The sequence below is a fragment of the Rhinolophus hipposideros genome, assembly GCF_964194185.1.
Source record: "Rhinolophus hipposideros genome assembly, chromosome: 10".
NCBI lineage: Eukaryota > Metazoa > Chordata > Mammalia > Chiroptera > Rhinolophidae > Rhinolophus > Rhinolophus hipposideros.
Window position 1 is genome coordinate 14,746,480 of NC_138056.1, and position 23,736 is coordinate 14,770,215.

Consider the following 23,736-nt stretch of genomic DNA (forward strand, 5'->3'; position numbering starts at 1 on the left):
ACCACCGCGTCCCATCGCACGCAGAGCAAAGAGCAAAGCTCCTTAGACAGTCTGCCCCATTCTCTCTGAGACTCATCTCCGGCGGCTCTCCCCTCACTCCCACCACAGCTACAGGAGCTGCCCTGATCGTCAGCCTGCCACACAGCACATTCTTGTCTTCAGGCTTTGCACTGGCTGTCCCTTCTGCCTGGATAGAATGCTTTTCCCCAAGATACACAAGGGCTCGCGTCCTCACGCCCTTGCAGTCTTTACTCAGTGTCACATTCTCTGGCCACCTACATAAAACTGCAACCTCCTTACACTTTCTACTCCTCCTTATTTTTCTCCAGAGCACTATTCACCATCCCATTTATGTAGTATTCATTTATTTGATTTGCTATCTATCTCCCCAACTAGAATGTAAACTCTAAGAAGGCAGAGATGTGGATCTGTTTTGTTCATTGCTGTATCCTCTGCCATGACAACAGTGCCTGGTACAAAGTAAGCACACGATACACATTTGTTGAATGGATTACATAATTGGTGGTGAAAACAAAATTGAGGGAAAGAACACTATGTGTTATTTGAGAGGCAGCAGAAAATGGTGGTCGAGAGCATGGATTCTGAGGCCAGGCTGCCAAGATGCAAGTGCCAACTGCATCACGTACTGCTGTGTGATGTAGGGGTTGTTTCCTAACCTCTCTGTGCTTGGGGATACTAACAGCTCCTACCTGGTAAGGATTAAATGAGTTAATGTTTGCAATATGCTTAGAATGGTGGCTGACACAAAGGGAGCTATATAAATGTGTTATATAAAATAAGTGGGCCCCATTTTAATAAAATAAAAAGGACACGCACGTTGACATGTGCTCATGTATGTACAAAATAGCTCTAGACCAGGGATGTCCAAACTTTTTTCAGCATTTTTCACCAAACGCCATATGCGGTAAAATACACAAACAGCCGGGCCACTCACTCGAGGTGAAGTACGTATTGCCTCACCTGGTTTATTTAAGTAAACTAAATATATTTTTGGAATTTGCTGCGGGCCAATAAAAAATGGATCGAGGGCCGCAGTGGGCCTGCGGGCTGCAGTTTGGACACCCCTGCTCTCGACTGTGACAGCTGCTGCTCCGGGCGAGAGGGACTTCTCACTCAATTTCACACCAGGTGTGTGCATTGCTGATTTAAAAAAATAGATTGGTAATATCTAGGAGTTATTAATGATTGAGGCTGAGCGATAGGTACATGGCAATGTATTATACTCTGCTACCTTTTTTGCATAATAAAAAGTAAAAAACACAGATTAGTATTAATTGTTTAAAAAAGAAGTCCCAGGCTGTCCTGGCACCTCCCCCAAGCATGCCAGGGAGTGGAGCAGGAAAGGAGGAGAAGGCATCTGCCGATGATGGAAGGAGGGCGGGTAGAGGGGGCTCCTCCCAACCACCTGCTGTCCCCCTGGAAGGGGACCCTGAAGTCTAAACAAATTCCCTGAGGCCAATGAACTCCAGGATTCCAAGCACCAAGTTGAGCACAGCCAAATAAGGCTTGAGGAGAAGGGGGTGCGTGCTTGTGGAGGGCCAGGGTCAGGCTACAAGCAGTGTGGAGTCTTTGGGCTGAAGCTACCAGGGGCTCAGGGAGGCCCCTGTCACACTTGCACATGACAAAGCAGGAAGGTAAAAAGGTCCTGAGTGAAAGGATATGGAGATTCCTTCTGCACTGACTGATGGCTTGCGGTACCAGGCAGGTGCAGGAGACCTAACACAGCCTCAGGTTTCCTCCGCAAGTTACTCCCCTGATGCTAATGCAGAAGGCGGAGAGTTAAAGCGATCTGCCCCCAAGATCTGTCCCCAAGTCACGCTTGTGGCTTTTAAGGGGTAGGGCTAGGAACAGGATGCTCTCACCTCTTCCTGCCTCCTACAGACTATTAGAGCTGAAAGGATGTGTCCAGACCTCCTGGTCCAAGTCTCTCCTAGAACGATGAGGAAACTGAGACTCAGAAGGGAAGTGACTTGCTCAGGCGTCCTACAGGAAGGCAGTGGGAGGCATGAACCCACTACCATCCAGTCTGCACTCAGAGCCCCTCACCTGGCCCCCTGTTCTCCAGGCCCCTCTCTGGGACGTTCTGCACATTCTCACACCTAGTCTTCCTGACCCATGAAGCTGTAGCCTCTCTCTAGCAAGGTAAGACCCTGACGAATCACCATGCGGAGTTCTGGCCACAGGGAAAAGGGTCCTGCTTCCTGCACCATGGGACCAGAAGGAAAGACCCGTCTAGGGAGGGGCTGCAGGGCCAACAGGGATCCAGGGGGCCTGAAACCAGTCCTGCAGCCCCAGTACCAGCTTCTACTTCTGTATTTTCCTTCTCCATCCTGCCCCTGCCGTTCTCCCTGGCTGTTTATTCTCCCAGTCTTACCTAGAATCTCAGAATGAAAAGACGTTTCAAAGGTCACCTAAATCCTTGCTTCCCAAGGTGTGGTCCACAGACAAGCCGTGGACAGAGTTGCAAGCTCCTCACCAGACCTCCCCATCAGAATGTCCCCCCGAAAGAGAAGATGCCATGTGATTTGTAAGCACAGGAGAGTCTGAGAAGCACTAGTCTAAGTTGCAAGATGCTAGAAGCCACAGCGTATATATCACCACCGAACCTGCATGAATACCTCTAACAGGGAACTTACTACCAGGCGGCCAGGCCACTATTCCATCTTTGGACAAGTAAGGCGTGTGTGTGTGTGTGTGTGTGTGTGTGTGTGAAAGAGAGAGAGAGAGAGAGAGAGAGAGAGAGAGGGAGGTGGTCCACCATTGGTTCTGAGTGGCCTTGCTCAGTATGTCAAACTGTGAGGTCTCACCATCCTCTGACCCCGAGCCATTTCCGTAGCATCAAGTAGGTCAAGGTGACCACAACATGAATAGTGTGCAACAGCTTACTCCCCAAATAAGGGGAACTGGCTTGTTTACTGCTTGTTACAAAAGGTGTGGAGTCCTTCACCTTGAGTTCCGGTGCAAGGTAACCCACTGTCTGCACAGTCACATGTGGGTCCACCACGTCACCCATGGGACTTGGGGGCAGGGTAACCAGTGCCACCCTGCTAATGATCCTGCTGTTTGCTGTGCTGGGACCCACAAACTCTTGCTGATCCATGGAGTCTTGACCACATTTAGCACCTCTGCCATGAGACTGGGGTTCTTCCCTGATTCTATGTGCATGTAGGTGTGTCGGTGTGTCTGCATGTGCCATTGGGGGCAATTCATTAAGAATTAATTAAGTATCTCCCCACGTACTCATGAAACGGCTGGCATATGTGCGCTCATACTGACCTTGAGTTGAAGAGATTCAAAAGGAAACCTGGCCTTTCTTGAACACCTACTTTGTGCCAGGCCTTGTGCCCGGTGTCCCACTGATTCATTATCTCACTTAATCCTCTCCTCAACCCTGCAGGATGGATTATATCCCCTTTTTACATTTGATGAAATTGAAGCTCTGCCTGCAGCTCAATCTCAAAAGAGATTAACAAGCATAAATGATCAGGGCACAGGCAAGAAAGAAAGAAACAAAGAATGAGATGATTTCTGAGAATGAAAACCGAGTGCAAGGTGGTGTGATCACTAATTATCGTAACTACTGTCTGTTAAGCTTGCCCAAACAAACAGGTGTTCCGGGGCTTCTCGGCCCAAGCTGACAAGCCCAACACTGAGGGGCACTGTGAACCTGGAAAGGATGGAAGACCCTCATCCCAGTCCTCCACGATGGAGGCAGGAGGGGCCCAGATGTGGCTGAGGCCAGGCTCTGTGCAGCGCATCCCACATGTACCACAGAAAATACCCATTCATTCACTCGCGATGTATTCAGGTGCTATGGCGTGCCAGGCACGGTCCTAGGTGCTGGGAACTTTGGAATGAACTAGGTCCCAGACATCACAAGAATGTCTGTAGGTTTTCCTGCTGGCGTGCATTCCCCCTTGTGGCACCAAGTCCCCTGGTGTCCTTGAGGAGCCCCCTTCTCCAAACACTTGACTCTGGCAAAGGAGCATGACCAAGGACCAACCAATCAGAGCTCCTATTGGCAGGTCATGGTGAAGGGTGCAGGGGAGGTTATTGGGCCCAGCCAATCATGAGCTGCAGTTTGGAGGCGTAGAGGAATCTGCTGGGAAGAGGGGTTGCTGAGAGAATAGAAGTATGGATCAGCGAGCAGCCAGCCACTGTGCCACTATGTACGACAGACGGCCTATGAAGGGAGCCAGTACAGAAGAACGCAGAGTAAGATGGACAGACCATGTGCTGATTTCACCGTGTGAGCCCCTGGATCCAGCTGTGCCTGAAGCTGTGATGCTCTTGGATTTCACACTTTGCTGAGCCCATAAATTCTATTTTTGCCTAATCCTGCTTGACTTGAGCTTCTGTCTGATTGTATTTGGTTCTTTCAACAACCTAGTGAGTACAGTTTTACTTTACTGTTTTTCAGATAGGAAATGGAGGCTCAGAGAGGCTAAGTTGCTTGAATGTGGCTGCACAGCAGCTGTCTGGAGTCTAAGTCAAAGCCTATGCCCTTTCCACTACTTCACGGTGGCAGTCTAGTGGGGGGGGAAGGGTGACAAACTGCAAGTGGGGGTTGGAGTAGGGCCTTCCTTGGCAGAGAGTGAAGGCACTTCCTGGGAGAGGTGGCCACTGAGGGATAATTAGAATGAGAACCTGCTCCAGCCAGACAGGGCTGTAGAGAAGCGGCTGAAGAAAGGATCACAGGTTACAAGCTGGCAATTGTTTCTTTTTTTTTCCCCCCAATTTTTATTTTTGCTTTAGTTGCCAACTTCGAAGAAACAGAAGATTACGTGTAAAAACATGCATGTTCGGCTTTTCTGGAAAATCAGAAGCAGTAGGAATACCAGGCAGGCAGTCCCATGTGGCAAGTTTTCTGGAGCTGGGTGGTGGAGGCCCTGCTCAAGGCACTTAATCTGCAGATCTCCAGCCAGCCTGTCACTCTGGTATGTTCCCTACCCAGGCGGGGCATCTGAGTTTGCAGCCTGCATGGCAGAGGCCAAAATGCTGTGTAGACACTGTCCTGTGAGAACCCAGACACAGAGGAGACGGGGGTGCAGGGTTGGGACCTCGCAGGCTCCCCAGACTCTGTTCCCTCTGGCTATTCCCAAATCTACAGTGCCCAGAACAGTTCTTGGCATCCAGCAGGGGCTGAATAAATATACACAGTTGCCCCTCAGTATCCTTGCGGGGATGGTTCCAGGATCCCCTCAGATACTAAAATCCTCCATGCCTTACATAAAATGGTGCAACATTTGCATATTACCTAGTCACGTGGTTCTGTAGCTTTGAAATCATCTCTAGATTACTCACAACACCTAATACAATGTAAGTGTTATGTAAACAGTTGTATTGTTTAGGGAAAATGACAAGCAAAAAGTGTATCCATGCAACCATGTAGGCCTACCTACATAGCACACGTCAGCAACAACATACATTTTTTTTCCCCCCAATATTTTCAATCTCAGGTGGGTTCAACCCACGGACGCAGAACCCCAGGATACAAAGAGCTGACTACCTTGGTGACTGGAAGACCCTGAGAGGGTGTGAACTGGAAGCTTCCAGGACTACCTCGCAGTGACCCTGTAAACCCACGCCCAGGGGTGTGGGAGAGGCATGACAGGAGGGGACAAAGCAGCCCTCAGCAAGGGGCAGCTTGGTGCAGAAGTCAGACGTGGACTCTGGGGTGAGACGTGCGTGGGTGCTGATCGCGGCTCCACCTCTTACTGCTGACCCCTCCATAAAATGGGGATAGCAATAGTCAAATAGGGTTGTTGTGAGCAAAGCAGTAAACAGCCAGTGAATAACCACGAGCATCCCCTCTTTCACTGATTTACAGACCTTGAATAAACTGCTTCCTGCCCTGAGCCTCCAGGTACCCACGTGTAGGATGAGACCGTTAGGTTTGATTTTCTGTGAGGATCTACCAGCTCTGGCATTCTGTGACTCTTCAGCATCGTGCGCAAGTCCAGAGCGGCGCCACAAACAAGCGCCCCAGCAGGTCACAAAGGTCTCTCTGCTAAACCACTCCACCACTGACGTCAATACAGACCCTAATGACTATCATGGTAAAACCATTTGATTCCAGATTCCTTTAGATTTAGCCCAAGTTCCAGCCCTAGGAGTTGCTGTGGCTCATTTACCCCAAATTATTATAATCCAAAGGCACGGGGACACAGCGGGCAGAAGCTGGCCCTCAGGGGCCCTTTCTGGGGTCCTTGCTTCTGCGAGCACGCAAGCAGGGCTCACCACGGGCATTGCTCTGCGGCTGGCACTCGGGCATCCACTTGGCAGAGCTGTTTCCATTTCTCTCACACGCCCCCAGATGGGAAATGATTCATGAAAACCAAGAAGGTAAAATTAGCCCAAAGACTGCCGAGTAATTTATGCAGCCAACAGCCCCGGGAGGGAGGGAAGGCCCACGCTGCCAACTCAGTGTGGCCTCTCGGCCTGGCCATCAGAAGCCTCTGTCTCTGGGGTCTTCTATTTCTGGACTCAGCCTCCAGGGCTGTTGGCAAGGCTTCCAGAGCTTTCTCTGACCCCCGCCCCGTCACACTCAACAGGCCCATGCACGCCATTGGAGACCTGCTAAGCATCAGTGGCTTGCTGGGGAAAACTGCACACATTTCATCCTCACCTCAACCTTAGGAGGAAAGTTTCACCTCCCCTGTTTCATGGGTGAGGAACATGGGTAGCCAAAGATAAGTGGCAGAGTCAGAATTCAAACCCAGATCTCGTGAACTCCAAAAGCTGTGCTTCGCCCTCCCCTGCCCCCCCGATGCTGGGTGTTGTCTGCCAAACCTCGAGGTCACAGGGTGCAGCTAGGGGAGTGGACCCAGTGGGGATTCCCTGGAAAGCCCCACCACACCTTGACAGTCTCAAGTTTTTCACAATCTCAAGACTATTCAATACCAGGACCTGGTCCTCAACTCCAAGCCCAGTTGTCCCAACTGGCAAGGTGGAGGGTCCCCAATATCCCAGTATCTTAAAAAGGGGCTGAGATAATGCCAGTCTAAGCCCTGAGGCCCAAATCATACCCATTAAAGGAAGAATAGAGAAGCCTGATGGTCTCACTTTACAGGGCCCAGAGAGGGGAAGGGGCTTACTAAAGGACACACAGCAAACCTATGGTGGAGCCTAAGGATGGAACTGGGTCTCCTGAGTCCCCCTGCAGAGAGCCTGCTGTCAGACCTATTTACAAAAGAGGAAATCTGAGTGGGAGGTGGGTCCCCACACACAGGGGCAGCTGAGGTGGCAATCACCCGAGACCTCCAGGGGCCCCCTGATCTGGTTCTGCCCCAGGCATCTGCCCTCACTTTTGGAACCCACAGGACACACGTGAGCAACTGGACAGGGCTCCTCAGAAGGAAGCAGGTGAGGCAGACTGAAATTTCAGCCCACACTTGTGGGAACCTGGGCAAGTCATTTTACCTCCCTGAGCCTGAATGGGAGACAGCTTTGGGAGCAGATGAGAAAACGTGCGTTCGAACCACTCAGCAGGCTGTGCGTGTTCCACAGGAACGCAAGGGTCCCACACGGACGCGCTCATGGTACTCACCCTCTGGCCCCTAACCTTGCCCAGAGGAAGCCCAAGGCCAGCCGCGAGTGACACCCCACAGCCACTCATGCAGAGAGAACTTGTTCCTGCCCCCCAGGGCAGGCAGCTGAGCCCCAGCACGACAGCTTAGAGCACCACCCACTCCTAGGACACGGTTCAGAGCAGCTCAGTGGCCCTGTCTTCCCAGAGTGACCACAGCTGTCATGGCCCACGTCCTGAGCTTAGCACTTTCAAATATCACTGCACCGGACCCTTCCCATCGATGCTGGAGGAAAGGGGACTCGGTACTCACTTTATAGTGAGAAAACTGACACTCAGAGAGGCTGGGTTGCTTATCCAAAGCCTCACATTCATTCATGCAATTAATCATTTGACAAATGTATACTGAGCATCTGCCATGGCTCAGGCAGGGTGCCAGGGATGAGACTGGTGTGTTGCTGCCCTTGTGGCCCTCCTGGCCGTAAGTGGCATGGAGGTCGCTCACACGCCACCTCTGGTAGCCACAGTCCAATCCCGATTTCACCTCCCTGTGACCTTGGGAAATCACTAAGCCGCTCTGTGCCTCAGCTGTAAATGGAGAATAATCATGGTTATTCTGACGATTAAGTGAAATATTTCAGGTCAAGACTTAGAATAGCACCTGACACATACTAAGTATTCAATAAATAGGAAGTTACTGAGCCAGGACCCACGGCAACATCCCTCTGATACCAACGACCATGCTCTTAGCTCCAAGCTAGGCCAGGTCAACGTCTTTGGTAAGGTCAATCAGCAGCAGGACTGGTGAGGGTCTGTGTCCAGAATGAGGATGGGGGTTTGAGTTTCCCTCTGCCATCCATCAGGTCAGACCAGCCCCTGGGCCTTTTGGAGCCTTGCTGTCTCCAGTCTTAAAATGGGCCCACTGATGGCTCTCTTCTGCCTCTCTAGGAGAAGTACTTGAGTCCCCAGGGTTCCTGCAGCCCTGACCAGACCACAGGATAGGCGGAGGGCAAGTCCTCTCCCTAGCAGGGAAGGTGACCTCAGTTGAAGCAGCCACACTCTGTCCCCCGCCACCTCTGGCTGCCGAGAGGGTTTGTGGCTAATGCTGGGGAAGGGCTGGGCCCCAGGCCAGCCACGATGCTTCTCGCCTCTCAAGAAGTAAGTCCAACCCTCTGTGCTCACTGACCACAGATGTCACTGCCTAGAGGACAAGAGGTCAAGCAGGGCTGCCCAGCTAGTCACCTTCTGCCAAGACTATCACATTGGGTGGCCTCATGAAAAGAACTCAACAAGGAGCCAGATGGCCTGAGTATATTCCCGACGCTGCCAGTGGCCAACTGTGTGGTCTGGGGAAAGTCATTTAACCTCTCTGAGCCTCAGTTTCCACATCTGTGAAATGGCCGTGGCCAGGCTACCTGTTTCAGAGGGGGCTGTGAGGAACTGGATAGATGGTGGCATAAAGATGGTTTAAAGCCTGAAAGGGGAGGGAGGCATGAGGAAAAGAGCAAAAAGACCATCCTTTCCAGCACTAAATATACAATCACCTGCAGTGATTTGCCCCAGGGGCTGAAAGGCAAACCCATGCCTGGACCAGCTAGTGTGGCCCAAAGAGGCCCCAGGACTCTCAGGGGAGAGGCTGGCCCCAAGCTGCTTTCTTCTCCTGCCCACCATGCAGGCCAAGGGAGATCAAATCCCAGGCCACAACAGGCCCCATTGAGAGCTGGTAAATCTGCCCAAGGTGTGGGGTTACCTTACCAGGCTCCTGGCCACAACCGCCAAGTGAAGGGTCAGGCTGACCTCCTTCCCTCCCCCTAGGCCCCAGTCCAGAATCTGGGCAGACACCCAATGCCTGCTGTGTTCCCAGGCAGCAGTCTCCTCTGGGAAATCAGGGGGCAGTGGGATGAAGCCGTTGGAAAGGCTAGAGCTGCCCACCGGGAATGTAGGCCTTCTGCCCACAGAGTGGGGTCTGAAGCTAACGCAGACGAGAGAGCTCAGGATAATAACATCACTGGGATTTCACTAGGTGCCTGGCATGGCGTTTTGAGCTTCACATGTGTTTGCTTATGTGGTCTGCACGGCAGCTCAATGACATAGATGCTATTGTCATCTCTAGTTGACGGAGGATGAAACTGAGGCACAGACAGGTTCACTAGCAACCCCAGAAAGATCAGGCGTTGAACCGAGGCGTTCCGACTCGAGTCCACTTACCTCCACAGCCGCGAAAGAGCGGGATCACTCACACGTGGCTTTTGAGTAAGGGCAGAAAAACCCTAGTGTGAAGGAGAACGGCTCCAGGAGCCACAGACCCTGTTCCCAGATCTCTGGGAACTGGTGGGGACAGGGAGACAGATATTCTCTCTGGCTCTAGTGTAGAGACCCAGCAATAGTGAGGGATCCATACGGAAACAATTGGTTTCATGCAAAGTCTCAGTGGACAGATTTTAAATACTATGCAATAATTTTTTAAAAATGTAGCAGGCTTCCATAACTCACCAGTAGCTATGCTAGACATGCCCAGGGAGACACAAGAATAAAATCAGAATTAACCTCAATGTCCAACAGTAGGAGAATGGCTAAATGAATGATGACCCTTTCCAAAACCTCTGTGCATCAGTTTTAAAAAGGCAGCGACAGAGAAAAGAAAAGAATTGTGGCAGCTCGCTACACAAAACCAGAATAGATTTCCTAGATCCAAAGTTAAGTGAGTAAAGTTTGCAGAATCATCTACATACACTACATGAAACCATTTGCTTAAACACACATACACGCACATGTGCGCTATAATGGTACCTATTCCTATCGTGTGTCGATGTATTGAAAAAGATCTAGAAGGATATATAACAAAGCAATAACTGTGAGAACTAACCGTGCAGAGGGTGTTGAAATGTCGTGTGATCAAGGAAGATCATTTTTAGCTTTTTAAATAATATTTGATTTTTTTTACAGTAAAAACAGTATATTTGTATATGCCTTATATAATTCAAACTTAGTAAAACAACAGAGAAAAGACACAATGAGCTGCCTTCGGAACCACGGAGTTACTTACTGGTCCCTAGAGGTTCGCAAGCATCCGCGTCGGGGTGGGAGAATTAGAGAGAATTGGAACACGACAAGGAGAGGTGGCTTAGCTGGCCTTTCCATACCTCAGAGCCTCATCAGGGGAGTAGAAGCAAGTCCCTCAGTCTCCCTGCAGCAAGAGTGGCTTTAAGGAAGCACAGAGCGTCAGCCCCTGAAGCAGGGAGAGGTGGGAGCTGTGGGCGCTTACTGTCAGAGGCACACAGGCCAGCTCAGGAGAGTCTGGCTCCCAACGCCCAGCCTCTCCCTCTCCCCTGCCCCCTTTCCCCAGTGACTCGTGGCCAACCCACCTCAGCAGCCCCCAGTCCCTGGCCAGCATGCTGTGGATCAGCCTGACTCCCAGGGGAGGGACCGTGTCTCTGGAAGGACCTCACATTGGGACCAACAGTAAGGAAGGAAGGAGGAGGAGACAGTTGATGTGAAAAGCTCACAGGGCGCACTGCCCCTGACGGTGACACTGAGGCCAGGCAACCATTGAGCCCTACCCCCTAACAGGCTGAGAGCCCAGCTCCAGCCAGAGCTCTGGCCCTAGTCAGGCACTGGCCCCTGACACTATAACAAACAAAAGTCAATGAAGTTCTTACCTTCAAGACAGCTATGAGGTTAACAGAAGAGCCAAGAGATGTGGGTCTGAGTTCCAGCTCTGACTCGGACTTCCTACAAGATCTTAACAAAGTCACTGAACCTCCTGGAGCCTCAACTCCCTCATCTGCAAAATGGGCCCATAGTATCCACCTCCCCAACCTGCTGTGTCAATGAAATGAGATAGCCTCCACGTAGCCTCTGTGTAAACCATTCAGACTCCCATAAAACGCAAGGCCCCATCCATGCCAGGGACACTGGGCACTGAGAAAAAGGAGGTGGCAACGACTGAGCTCCAAAAGAAGCCGGACTTGCAGTAAGTACGAGAGCCCAGGGGCAGCCAGAAAGGAGCCCGCTGCTGGCCCCAGGCAGGGACCAGGAAGGAGGCAGATAGAGGGATTCTCCAGGTGGAGAGAGGGCGCAGGAGTCAGAAGCGAGTCTAAAAGGGCGGTGGAGCCATTCTTGGCCACTGTCCTGGGCCAAAGGCCAGAGTGCTCAGGGAGGGCAGAAAGCCACTGGCAGGTGCCAGAGAGGAGTCCGGTTTCTACCTGAAACTGGGGGAGGGGGCCCCTGGGAACCGGGCCAACAAGTCCTCACCTCACCAGTAGCCCAGGGAACTGGAGCAGGGGCAGGCAACATAACTACATGGGGAATCATGGAGTGGAAGAGCAAAGCCCAGTCACTGAGAGAAGCCGACAGGCTGCGAGGAGCAAAGGGTACAGCCTTGGAGGATTTGATCTGGGAGGTAAAGCAGCCTGGGCCACACAGAACAGGCTCAGAGGGTCCTGTGAGGAGAAGGGCCACGGAGAAGTAAGAAGGTCCCACCCAGCACTCCCACCAGCTCTGGGATGGGTTCAGCTAAGCCTAAGGTGGGTTCAGCTGCCCCAGGGCTGTCCCCATCTCAGGGAGACCGTCAGGCTATGGCAAATGCGGAGTCTAGAGTGGGACCAGCCCAAGGCAGCGAGCCAGAGAGCTCTGAGGTCTCAAGCCTACAAACACGACCAAGGCCACTGTCAAAACCAAAGCACATCCATGACTTTTGGCCCTGAAGATAGGGCCTGGACAGGCTGTAAATGCCTGACCAGCCCCATCCCACGAATCCCAGGCAGCTGGACTCCTCGCTGAATGGCAGCCAGACAGCCAGGCCTGCTGTGTGGGGCCCAGCTGACAGGGAACTGCAGGGAGGGAGTGGGAGGCTGGGCCACCCTGAAAAGGGGCCCCGGAGGAGGGGGGTGTAGATGGGGCTGGGCTGGAGGGAAAGCCACTTCCCCCTGCTCCCTCCCAGGCAGCCTGGTCTTGTGGCCACATGCAGGCCCAGGCGCCAGGTGGTCTGTTCCCAGCAGTCCCAGGACAGGGCAGATGGGCTCCTCTAAGGACGGAAGGTTGTGTCAGACCCAAGGACCATGGCAACAATTCCATGACGATGAGCTGTCTACTCCCTTGAGCTGGCCCTCACCGACTCAAACTGGTGTTCACTCCTCAGGCCACAAATGCGAGACTCAGCCCTGGCCCATCAGAGGGTTCATGCAGGAAACAACTTTAGGCTGTTGCTCATGCTCACCTCCTAAACGGACCCCCCACCATCACACACAGGCTCCCGGTGTCTGGCCAAGCCCCCAACCTCAGCCTCACACCTCTGCCCTCTGTCCCCCAGGTCACACTCCTCAGCATGACTCTGGACTCCTAGAGGGTGGCTGACACAACCACTTTGACAGCGTACCGCCCTGGTTGCTCACGGCAGCGGGGACAAGAGGATTCCACCAGGGCCAGCCAACCACAGCAGATACCAACCCATTAACCCAGACTTCCTGGGACGGCCTGCCACGCACCCTGGAGAACTGCCTGCCTGTGCAGCCAGGATTGGCTGACTCACGGGGCAGCCAGGCTGCCTCGGAAGGGACAAGGAGAGCCCTGCTCACCAGCGACATACTCCCCTGGGCACCAAGAAACATCTTGCTGAAGGCTGAAGGCTGAAGACCAAAAGGAACACACACCCACATGGCCCCTTCATCTTATCTCCCACCTCACTTCCACTGTCTCCAGGACACTCTTTAAGTCTCAACTCCTTTGGCTGGCATTCGAGGCCCTCCCAGTTTGGCCCTAAGGCGCCTCTCCAGGGTGGTCTCTGCCACCTCTTCCTTCTCCAAACACCCAAGATCACTTGCCATTCCCTGAACCCCAGGATCCTCACGTTGCCTCCCTTTGCACATACTGTTCCCAGTGCTTGAAATGTGCTTCCCGCATCCTCCACCTGGCAAACTTCTATTCCTCCTTCAAGGTCCCGCCCAACATCACTTCTGGGAAGTCTAACCCACGCTCTTCCTCCACCACCTCCCATGGCAGAATGACTCGCTCCCCTCCTCACATCCCTGAGCAAGTAGGGCACTTCCTACCGTCAATCACAATTAGGATCTGGGCCAGAGCTGCTCAAACTATTTGTGGTAAAGAGACTTTTTTTTTTTTTTAAGTTTTCCAATCTGTTGCCAACTGATGCTTTTGTAAATTACAATACAAACAACCGGTCACGTCAAGTTGCAATATGAGTTCCTCAATATTTACTCGCCATGTCTGTACCCATCTTGCTGCAGACGAGGAACACAAGAGCTCACAGACGGGCGGGGGTCTGCAGACTACCCTCTCCATGGCACTGTCAGGCCCACAGGAACCTGCCGCAGGGCCCATCCAATCATGTGCTTATGTTTCGACCTCCAGAGCCCAAGGGGGTGCCCCATGAACATCTGCTGAACCAAATATTGAATGGGAAGGTCCCAGCAACCCTGTCACATGGGCAGTACCTGTGCCCTATAAGCATCCCCATTTCCCAAGAAGCACAGAGAGGGTGACTCGCCTGATGCCATAGCGGGCCAACAACGTAGTACTTTCTCGGTCCTAACCAGCTTTACGAGGCAGGCACTGGAACCTGCAAGTCCTCCAGCCCACCCTCCCTCTCAGCGTGGGCTCCTGACAGCATTTCCCACTGCAGTGACAGTGAGGCAGTCCCACTGAGCGGCGAAGAGCTTGGACTCCGGAATCAGACAGACCTGGGTTCAAGTTAAGTCACTCCACTTCTCTGGGCCTCAATTTCTCCTCTGTAAATTGAGGCTAATAACACCAGTATCATGGGGCAGCACGCTGCTTCCGGCAGGACCCATACACACCCGTAAGTCTCATTCAGGTTTGACTATTATTAATATTTATAAAAGGCTGGGGATCAACCAGCCCGAAACTCTGCCCTGGACCCTCCGTTTCTGCTCATCTTCCCCTCAAGACCCAATATCCTCTTTTTAGGGTAAATTCTTCCCTGGCTGCTAAGTTTGATTTCCTTTGAAGATTTCACTTTCCTGACCTCCCCTACCCCGGGCTAAGAGGCTTCTCCTTTCTCCCCTTCCCTGGGACCCCTTGAACCTCTGATCCTCTTCACTTCTTCCCCACATACCACCCCTTCTGGCTGATCTGGCTCTCCCTCTGTTAACACAACTGGTCTGAGGCGGGTTCTGGCACCACCCTGAAAAACGCCACCCTGTTTGGGTTGGGGCAGTGAAGAGCTGAACTGCGAGGCCAGCCTGCAGTTGCCCCAGCCTGTAACCTCCTCCCTACCCACCCACCCACCCAGAGCCCACCCTCTCTGTACCTTGGGCCAGGACAACGCTGAGTCCACCCCAGCTGCCCCCACGAGAGGCTCACTCCCTCCTGGGGCTAAGGGTCCATTGGGCTGCTCCCTAGGCACCTCGTCCAGCCCGGAGCCGCCCAAGCTGGCCATCTCCATCCCTTGGACATCAGGCAGCAGGATTCCTTCCTGGCCCTCACCCCTTTCCCTTGGGGAAAGTGCGAGGTAGTGGGAGAAGCCACTGCAGGAAGGCTGACATTGTGGGGGCGGTTCCATATTTACTTGCTTGGTGACGTTCATTCCAGCCCAGCTCGGTGCCCAAGTCAAGGTGATATTCTTGCCTGCTGGTCCCATCTCGCCCCCAACCTCACCATGAGCCCAGGAGAAGGAGCCCACTCGTCACTATCCCCTCCCCACCCCAAATTCCTTCATGCACGTTACCCTGGGTCTGCTGCCTCTGTCCCTCCCAGGACAGGGTAAGCCCCTGTTGTGGCGGATATTCAAGCAGTGGCTAGATAGCCTCTCCATTGGGAGGGCAAGACATGGAGACATGGGGACAAATGCTCTCAGAGGTCCCCGTGCGGCTCTGATTCCAGGAGGAGGAAGACTGGGGTGCAGAGGAAGGGGTGCTAGATTTGGGGTTAGAATTTTAACTTGCTCACTCTCTAAATTGTATGGCCTTAAGCAAGTTACTTCCCCTCTCCGAGCCTCAGTTTTCTCCGCTGTAAAATGGGGGTTATAAGAACTGGTCTGCCTGCCTCATGGGCTAATGATAAGGGATTTGGGAGAAGATGAAGTTGGGTGCCCGGGGTTGCCCCTATGGGTCAGGTGGGGTGGGGAAGAGAAATGGGTGGAAGGGAAAGCTCTAGAAGGCACTGATGGCTTCAGAGGCCCAGTGCCTCAGTTTGCAAACAGAGTCCCCACACCTCAGCACCCACCCCGATTTGAAGCTGATGTTGGGGAGCAGATAATGCAGCAGCTTTCTACCCTCTCCACTTCTGCCCCCTCCCCTAGTGTCACTGCATTGGAGGCTCCTGGTCTGTCCAGATGTGCATGCCAGTGCTGACACATGAGGTTCCCAGATGGGGAGAGAAAGGATCCTGAAACCAGCGTGCAAAGTGAGAGCTTATAAATCAAATCTTGGGTTTCAAGTACCTGCTGGGAATTGTTCAGTAACACAAGCAGGCGACCCCTAAGCCTTCGTTTATGAACTGCGTTTCTCAAAATGATTGGAATGATTAGATTATGGCTGTGGGATATGGAGCTTGTCACTTACGCTCTCTGAACCTGAATTTCCTTTTCTATAAATGGAGGTGGAAGCAACCTCACGGGGCTGTTGTCAAGTGCCCTTGTGCCCAAAGGGCCACGTTCCTCTTAAACTCTGGTCCAGAAAACACAAAGGAAAAAATTTCTTCCACAGAATGTAATATGGGACTGACAATACTGTCTCCATGCAGAAATGGAAACTGAGGCCCAGACATGTTTGGCCTTGAACACAAGCCTGGGAGGGGGTGGAGGAAGTATCTGAAGGTGTGGTCAGGTTACCTTTAAGTAGACAGACCTCTGTGTTACACTCTCATATCCAGGCACTGCTATCCCCAGTGAGGGGGACAAGGTTATCTCCATGACCTGGGGCACGCCTCCCCTCTGGCCATCCGAGGAAGTGGCTCCTGAGCTGGCAACTATGCCACACATTGGTAATCGGGGCTTCTTTCTCTGTGCCTCCACGAGGCCCTGCTTTGCAGATGCAGAAATAGGCAACCCCAACAGGGAAGCCTCTTGCCCACATCTCCCAGCTGCCCAAGTGGCAGGACAGAACTAAACCTGAGGCCCACACCCCTCTCCAGGCCATAGCACTGCCTCCACCCACCCACACCCCTGCCTGCCTCTTTCTTACTTCCCTCTCCCTGCCAAGAGGCCAGTCCAGGGCACTCGGCCGGATTCTATCTGGGGTTGCCCTGGCTACTCAGAAACAGAAGCCAGGCACACTTGAGAACCTGTGGCCCCCAGAACAGTGCCCTTACCGCCCGACTCTGAGCCCAGTGTGAAGGGCCAAGTGCCAGCCTCCTCGCCTTCCCCTTTGGAATGGCCACCACCAAGCTCTCACCTTCCTCTTCATCCTCTCCTACCTGATTCCAGCAACTGCCTCCTCATCGGCCTCCCTGCCTCCAGCCTCACAACCAAGCTGCTGCTGCTGCGAACGGTCTCAGGGACCTGGAGCTGATCTCTATGTGGGCTTTCTCCTCATGAAACCCCCTGCAGCACCTGCAGCCCCACAGACAGCGGGTAAACTCCCCAGCAGAGCAGTCACGACCTGTTACAACCTGGGTGGGGAAAAGCATCAGGGTTACATGGGAGGGCTCAGGAGCCAGGCGGCCTGGGTTCAAATCCGAGCTCTGCCGCTTACCAACTGAGACACCTTGGGCAAGGTATTCCACCTCTCTGAGCCTTGGTTTCCTGTTTCCCTTAAAGAGTGGGGAAAACAATAGTAGCAGTATCAGAGCCCTGCTGGGAAGATTAAATGAGAAAATGCACGTAAAGCACTTTGCATGTAGTAAGTGCTCAATTCATTCATCTATTCCACAAATTTCTGACACCTACTATGTGCTATGCACTCTTCATAGAGCAGTTCAAAATCCCCGCTCTCTAGAAACTTGTAATTGATTATAATTGAGGGAGGGAGCCAAAAACAAAATAAATGAGTAAAACATAGGGCATGTTATATGTGCTATGTACTAAGGGAGGGAAAAACAACCAGGGAAGTGGGGGGACACAGGGTAGGGGGTGCAGTTTTAAACAGGAAAGTATCTACAAGAACATGCTATTTGAGCAAATGTGATGGAGGTGAGGGAGGCTGCCATGGAGATAACAGGTAAGATTGTTCCTGGGAGTAGGAACAACCAATGCCAAAGCCCTGAGGCCTAGTCAGGCAGAACTGGTGTGTTAGTCATATTGTTACTATCATTCTCCTTGCCAGACTCATCTCCCTCCACTTCCTCCCTTAGACACTCTCTCCGGCCAAATGAACTACACGTGAGCCTCTCCAAAGCCTTCCATGTGCCATGCCTTTAAACAAAACATACCTTCTGCTGGAATGCTTGTCCCCTCTTGGCTCTACAAATCCTACTCATCCTTCAAAACCCAGCTGAAAGACTCCCTCCCCAGGAAAGCTTTCTTTGACTCATTGTCAACAGCGGTCTACCTTACACCCTCCTGCTATCACCTGCAACTGCCTGCTTAACTTCCCACCTCCCCCACTGGTCTGTGAGTTCTGCGGGGGCAAGGACTGGGTTCCCCACTACACCCCCAAGCCCAGCACAGTGCCTGGCACAGGTTAAGCACGTGTACAGTGACCATCTGCTGAATGAATGAAGGACTGAAGGACGCCCCCGGCCTCCCTTCTTACAGAGCCTTCGCCCAGGGACACCACCGTGAGTGTGGCTGCCCTGGGGGAATAGTGGCCTTTCCAACACAGATACGAATCTGCAATAGGAAACAGGCTTTTTAAAAATAACAGCACATTTTTCTTTTTTCTTCGTTGTTTTTCTTCTTTCTGCATGGCTTATTTTTCCGATGCAGTCCCTGGACCAGCTGCAGGGAAGCCCTTCCCAGGCCCCACGCTGAAAACACAGGCTCTGGGACCTCCAAGAAGTCCCAAGCCCCAGCAGAGGTGGAAGTGCACCAAATGGTTCTAGACCAGCCCTGGCACCAAGGCCACCAGGCACCTCTGAGCCAGAAACCCCCTTGTTCAAATCCCAATGTTAGGGGGGTATTACTTCCTGGAAATTTGTTCTCTAGTGAGGGCTTTCTAATGCCATGTGACATTTCCAAAGGGGCTCTACGTGGTAGGTCCCGAGTTCTCTGCCCTCACTGTAAGAGGGTATCCCTAAGGAGATGGCATCAGACTGCCAGGATTCCAGTCCTGGCCATACCCGTCTAACCCTGGATTCCTTACTTCACTTCTTGGGGCCCCAGTTTCCCCAACTATGAAATGAAAACAATAATCCCTATCTTGTGGAGCTGTTTTCTGCATAGAGATGTCACGTGCTTAGTACCATACCTGGCCCACAATAAGCCCTCTACCATAACCAGTGGCTGCCCTCATCATCATTACCTTCATCATCCCTGGGTCTCCTACGCTGGGACCCTTCACTGAATCACATACTCTCCAGATCAACAGAGATTTCAGGGTCTGTTACATCTCACACTCTTGCCCTCCTGGAACTTTCTCCTATACATCCCAGAAACATGGTCCTTCTGGGGCAGGAACACCTCCAGGCCAGTCATTTTGCCTGCCCTGCCAGACACCTCCTTTCAACTGAACCCACCTGTCCCTACCCCAGAAAAGCAGTATCCATTAATCCTGTCCTTAGCTCAGGTACTTAGGTACTCCAGTGCTCAGGTACTCATCAGAAGGTATTTCTCTAGCAGCTCCTGTGTACAGACACTGCCCCTTGTACAGGAGCACGTACAAGCCAACACAGGTCCTGCCCTCGCAGAGCTTACGGTCTTGTGAAAGAGTGAGACTGTACTTAAGAATTCTACCAATAAATGTAAAATTGCTACTAAGCTGAGTGCTACAAAGGAGAGGTACGTGGGTCCATGAGAGGCTGTTATGGGGGGGGGTTGACCTAATCAGGGAGGGCTTTCCCTGAAGAGGTGATGCTGAAGCTGGAAGACGAAGGGTGAGGAGGCCTAAGCTGAGGCTAAATGCACAGAGCAGAGGGAACACCATGAGGAAAGGAGATGGGGTGGAACATGGCAAATGGAGGGATACAAGATTCTGTTCTTAAGTGGAGGGCCACTTAAGAACAGAAATCCTTCAGTGGGAGTCCCTGAAGGTTTCTCAGGCAGGGGTTGATAGACTCAGATTAGTCAAAAAGGTCTCTTTGGTTGCTGAGGATGAACTTTCCCAAGGCTGTATGTGTGTGTATACAGTTGACCCTTGAACAGCACGGGTTTAAAAATCCACATGTAAGTGGACCCATGCAATTCAAACCAGTGTTGTTCAAGGGCCAACTTTTTTGATCCGCGGTTGGGAATTCACAGATGTGGAGGGCCATCTGTAATTACGCTTTTGCAGAGTCAAACATTATAAGATATTTTTCACTGTGGAGGGCAGAGGGGTTGGCACCCCTAATCCTCACGTTGTTCCGGGGTCATCAGTACTTTGTCTCTGCCTGAACACTTCTCTAGTCCAAGTCAAGACAGGCTGGGTTACGCTGCAGTCACAAACAACCCCCAAATCTCAGTGATTTAAAACAATGAAAGTTGTTTAGTTATCATTCATGCTGCGTGTCCATCATGGGACATCTAGGGACTCCACTCATGTACTGACCCAGGGACTCAGGCTAGCAGGAGCAGCCACCATCCCACCTACTGCCAGTTGCCATGCCACAGGAAAAGAGCACTCTGGAGGGTCCATACCATCAACTAAACGCTTTGGCCCAGAAGTGACATGTAGTTCAAAACTCACTGGCCCGTCACATGGCCCTACACAAGCCCAAGGGGACCTAGATTCAATCCTACCACGTGCCTGGATGAATCGGAAATATTTAAGGACGAGCATTAAGGACCCTCAGACACTCTCTCACCCCATCTTGCCCTTCGCCAACCTTAACTCATTCATTAGACAGCAACGGTTCCAGTATTCCAGAAGGAAGGAGCAGCATGTGCAGGAGAGAACAAGGTGTGGCATGCAGAGATCCAGGGGAGAATGAAAGACGAGGCCCAGGAAAGGGCAGCGGCCAGATCACTCAGAGGCTTTTAGGTGATGCTAAAAAGTTGGTTCTTCATCCCCGAAGCCCTGAGAAGACTTTTCTGGCAGGAAATGGGAGGCTTGACAAGATCTTTGGAACCGATCACTGGGCCTGTGATGCTGACACTGGCATAGAGGGAGGTTGCAGATGGGCAATTAGGAGGCTCTTGCTATCGTCCTAGGGAAAGAGAGCAGTGGCTGGGGAGGAGGGTATGGACAGAGGTGGACAGATTCAATGTACAGGCTAAAGTTCCCTAGACCTGAAAACACAGTAGACTGGACGGAGGGCACAGAGGCACCGAGCTTTCTGCCGTAAGGACTCGCAGGATGGTGGTAGCCTTGACCACGTTCAGAGCCCAAGAGGAAGGAAGATCATGGGACAGCCTTGGACCCCATGTGTCGGTTATAACTATGAGATAGCCCAGAGGGCAGGCAAAGCAGGCAGCTGAATAAAGCAGGTATGATTCCTGACCCCTAGTCCAGTGTCTTTACTTCCTTCATACTTGCCAATAACATAGAACCAGGGAATCCTCACATACCCTGCCCCCCAATATAAGTCCAGGTAAGGAAATATTCAGATAATAGAAGTCTTAAGTTGACACCACAGAGAACAAATTGATGAAACACATCAATCCAAGGGGTCTAGAGGACAGAATTATAATTCAGGTCAAAATACTATGTAAGCGACAGTGGTTGATGAAGGGCTCATGGGACAAGTGAGGGGAGCCCCGTTATCTTTGAGAATGTCACTAGGGAACTAGATCCTGCTCCAACTGCTCCTTGGAGGCCCCTGTCAGTATGGTACTAGAAGGACCTGGGTAGGGTCTGTCGGGCAATTCTGATATTCCCAAGATAGTATGTTCTGCACTAATCCTGAGGAGAGAACACTTCTTAAAATACATGTCAGCCGTGGGCTAGGCATTTTATCTCTTCCACTTCGTATGTTCTCACAACGGCCTTGCCAGACAGGCTTTGTTGGTCCCATTTTAAGGATGGAAGAAGCAAGGTTCAGAGAGGTCTAGGTAACAGTGCCAAGTCTACAGTCACACAGGTATTAGGGGGAGGAAGGATTCCGATGGAAAAGCCCCTTTCCATTAAACTACTGCAACCAGCCAGGGCTGTATTCCCAGAAGGGGTTTTCAGACATATGCCACAGAGCAGTGTGCTTGCCTGCCTCTCAGTTAGTGGGCAAAGACCATGCCCTCCTCCCCAGGATAGGAGACCACAGCCTGTTAATTCTGGCCCATGGATCATCACCCCCACCCCCAACACCTTCCTTCCTCTCAAGGGGAATGTGGGCAAAAGCAAGCTTAAGTGCTGCAGGCAGGACGCTACATGGAAAATTCTTTTGCCCCAGCAGAAAAAAAACCCCAAAGTTTATAGGGTTTCCAGGCATTAAGGGCAATCTCTCATTATTGTCTGCTGTCCCCGTGCACAAAGAAGTGGGTGTTTCCTTTCAGCCACTCTAAATTATATATACCACAGCCTTTCTCTACACGAAGCAAACGTCTAAGAAAGAAGAGAGGTTTAACATTTTTCTCCCCTAAGTCCCGGCCTGTCTTGGGGATCTAAGCCCCTACCGCCCAACCTGGTTCAAGACACAAACAACTTTTCAACCAGCATCGCCCAGCACTCAAGACATTAGTATTCCCTCTCTTTGCAGCCACTAGCCTAGGCCGTGCTGGCCTTGACACGAGAAAGGTCATTGGCCACGAAGTTTCCGCAGTTTCTGCATATGAGAGTACCTTGGGGATTGCGAGTGGGGGCGGTGGAGGCTACTACACTCGGGAGAGATTTCCCGAAGAGTCTACACCGCAACTAAGATTTAAAATATATGAAAGAAAAGGCCTCCGGCTCGGCGGCGTTTAGCGGGAAACTGTGGACCACGATGGAAGAGACCCCCACCGCATCCCGAAGGACCCAAGCCCTCCACATCAGCCCCAAGCGCCCAGCCGAAAGTGCCGCGGAGAACTAGGCCAGCGGCCGCGGTAAACGCTCCAGCCTTCCGCGCCCCGCCCCGCGCGTGTCACCGCGTTCTCATTCCGAACGCTCGGCCCGGTCCGCCGTTCCCATTGGTCGGCGGCCACGTCCGTCAGCGGGCCGAACGGCGGCGCAGAGAAAAGGCTACATTGTAACAAGGCGAGCGAGCGAAGAGCTAGCGGGGAGGAAGGAGGCGGAGGGGCGGCCCCCGAATCCCGCAGCGGCGGCGGCGGCAGCTACCTGCCGAGGGTTAAGCCACCTCGGGGCCCGGGCGAGCCGCCCCCCTCGGCTCGCGCCCGTGTCGCCCCGGCCCCCCGCTCCCGTCGCGCCGGCCCCCAGCCTCCCGCGCCCCCCGCAGCCGCTCGCAGCCCCTGCAGCAGAGGCCCCCGCGCTCGCTGGCAAACTGCCGAACGCTTTCCGAAGCCATTTTCAATGGCCACATTGGCTACCGGGGCTGACTCACCTTCCCGGGAATGCTGCGGCAGCCGCGGGGCCCGGGCGGCGCGGGCGGCCCGGCGGGCGGCTCGGCGGAGGCGGCGCGGCCCCGGCTGGCGGCCCCCGCTGCGGGAGCGGCCGCGCTGCGGGCGCGCTGGTCCCCGGCGAGGCAAAGTTTCAGCGCCAGCCTTGGCGCGGCGGCGGCGGCGACTCGCTGCTGCTCTCCTCCCCTGCTTTGACCACCATCTTATTAGTACAGGAAATGACATGGAAAACGGAAGAAAGCGGCGTTTGGGGCAGACGCGGACCCCCCAATTCAGGGGCCGGAGCCGGGACTCACCAGCCGCGTCCCAACCCGGCCCTGGAGAAACCTCCCGGGGCCCCCTCGGCCCCCGCCCCGCACGCGGCCCGATGGGGGGAACCTAGCTCCTCGAACCCAAAAGGAGAGGGCGAGTTTTATAATGCTGCCGGCGGAGAAATCGAGAAAGAAATAAATAAATGAAAAAAGAAAAGGTTAAAAGAACTTTCGAACTGGGACACTTTTTTTTTTTTTTGGTCGGAATTAAAAGTTCTAGAATTTAAAAAAGTCATTCGGATGGGGGGGGGGCTCCCTGGCTATCCTGGTCCCACCGCTGACCATTTTGTACCAAATAGTCGGGGAATAAATGCGTTTATATTTTTAACCCTTTCGAGGCCCCGCAACAGGCCCCCTCCTGGTCTCGTTTAACCCTTTGAATGCCCAGCAATTTG

General features: G+C 52.7%; 1 protein-coding gene across 1 annotated transcript in view; it reads right to left on the reverse strand.

The window, feature by feature from the left end:
• The window catches only part of PRDM11 (PR/SET domain 11), an 87,107-nt gene extending 64,064 nt beyond the window's left edge, over positions 1-23,043 (reverse strand). The window contains exon 1 of the mRNA XM_081063900.1: positions 23,015-23,043. The gene's annotated coding sequence lies outside the window, so the exon portion shown is untranslated. The remainder of the gene's footprint in view (positions 1-23,014) is intronic.
• Between the last annotated feature and the right edge of the window lie 693 nt (positions 23,044-23,736).